Here is a 2,578-nt window from a genome sequence, read left to right as displayed (position 1 = left end):
CGCGTGGAAAAGAAAGCGCATGAGACCATGGATTAAGAATACATTTATACAGTTAACCAAATGAGAATTAATTTCATATGGCATGACAGTTACAGCTTCAAATCTGTTAAGAGTCGATTTTAAATTCGAAAGTAAATTAAAATATCTATTTATTTATTTATGTCATCAATCTTCGCGACACTGTCGACTTTCTTTGATGACGTTTGCAGGGCGTTCCAAATGAACGATTATTGTCAGCGAAGTCCACTTCAACTGATATACCGTGCTCAGGGAGTAGGGAGCAGTGAACACTGTGTAGGGACCCTGTCAAATGGAACACAGCTTATGGTAATACAGGGCTGTCAGTCAGTGGTCGTGGGCGGGGCATGAGTAATGTGACGTCACATTACTCAGAGAATTAAAACGGCTTGATAAGACTGCTTTGGTTTATGGGGATTTTAAATAATGGAGTGGGTTGATTTTTATAATTATTTTTGGGATATTGCATAAAAAAACGCTGAATGGAAACGCCAAGATGTGTATAAATTCTAAAAATGCGCATAAAAAACGTATGTGCTCAAATGAGTAGGATAAAATACGAAAACATGTGCATGAACTATGATGGAAACACTTTTACCGAATGATGTGCATCAAAAAAGATGTGACTTTGCAATGTAACAGCATATCTGGACCGATCTCATAACAACCAGCGGACCGATATCGTTGCACATCATCTGAAATGCTGTTGTTGGTCATTCTGTTATGCCTGATCAAAGTCTGTCATTAAGAATCAAGAATATGTAATTTTTTTAACAGGTCATTTTTATAAATTCAGCTATTTTTTGACTATATGTAAACATCTTTTATGCAAAATATCTTATTCAAGACAGTACTAAATAAAAAAAGAATACACATTTTGCATGATCCCTCTTATTTTGTTAAAATAATTAACATTTTGCAGATTTTGCAAGGGGTATGTAAACGTTTGAGCACAACTGTGTGTGTGTGTGTGTGTATATATATACATCAGGGGCGTTTCCTCCGAGTAGGCAAGGGAGGCAGTGCCTCCTCAAAAAAAGGATGAGAAAATAATCCATATTACATATAAAACAACACAAATATTACAAATTATGACATTAAAAAGAGCGCAATCACGCGTATTTCTTAAGGAACACTGCCCAACCGCAGGTAAAGTTACACAGAGGAGTCATGTCTCCCTTTTCCTCTCATAGGAATCCATAGAAAATCATCAGAACCCCGGCGTGCGGTGGGTTTTGTGGGGGGTAATTGAGAATGAATGGGGGAAAGTCACGTGAGAGGAGGCAATGTCTCCATCGCGCTATGATTGGATGTAATTGGTTATGATTGGATATGATTGGTTTGTGCGATAAATCCCGCCTCTCGTTGACGTGGGCGTTCCGCGCGTAGGTTTGACTGAACAAATGATGGCGTCAATCGGAAGACTAATCGAAAAGTAAGTAAACAGATCACCCAGTTGACTGCTTTTTGTTACGTCAAAATCAAACTTGAAATGGATTGAAAGCATGATTACTGCGGGTTTTTTTAGTGCAATCAGCTTGGTGAAATTAAAAATGCAATTCGTGTCTGTGACAAACGGTGTTAATGGAGCATGACTGATGATCCAAAATAATCTAGGTTGACAATTCAAAAGAAAAACCGCAGTGAACAAATAAAATATATTGTTTAAATTATTATTACCTTTATTTTGGAATGGATGTAGAAATGCTTAAAACACTTGATGCTTGATGAGATTGACTTGGTTTTGATAAATAGAACATTACATTGTTAATGTAAAATTACAAAAATAGAATTGTCTTTGGTTTCTTTTTTGATGTACTGTAAAGTAATGTTCCTTTAACAAGGAAGATGTGTCAATTTTAAGAGTAATGCACATGAATTTACAATGATTCATAAAAAAATGTGCCTCCTCATTTCAGAACACCACTGCACGCCACTGATATATATATATTATTATTATTATTTTTTTTTTTTTCGTGTGTGGGACGCAAGGGGGCGTACATGGACTTAAATTTGATTTCACTCAAGCTTGTCTTAAATCAGCTCAATGAAATTGAATCAGTTTGACACACTGACTGAATATACACAGGAAAAGTTAATTTTCATTGTCATTATATTAACAGACATATGTATTAGTTTTCTTTATCGTTGTTTTTCTTTTTATTATTCATGTATTGTTATTAGGAAGCACCTTACAATCAGCTGACAATTCATGACATTTTCAGATCCATAGGGAAACGAAACAACTCCAGTCAGCAAGTGGTAAACACAAAACTGTATTTCGATAGAACGACGTCAGCTCATTTTAAAATCCTACTATGGAGAAGATCCAGTCACATTACATAATTCATATTCATGAGCCACGCCTTCAATGATAAGTGGCGCCTGCCTACCGACGCTGTCTTTCAGCCAATCAATTTGGACCACTGCGCGAAATTCGCGTTACGTAATTAATATTCATAAGTTCAGTCTTTGCCATAGTAGAGATCGCTTGCGGTTCTGTCAGGGATAGTAACTACGCAAGTGCGCACTCTGAAGGGAAGCTGCAGTGTGCCAGCCC

Source organism: Chanodichthys erythropterus, chromosome 22, assembly GCF_024489055.1.
Source record: "Chanodichthys erythropterus isolate Z2021 chromosome 22, ASM2448905v1, whole genome shotgun sequence".
NCBI lineage: Eukaryota > Metazoa > Chordata > Actinopteri > Cypriniformes > Xenocyprididae > Chanodichthys > Chanodichthys erythropterus.
Note: the sequence above shows the minus strand (reverse complement) of the source record.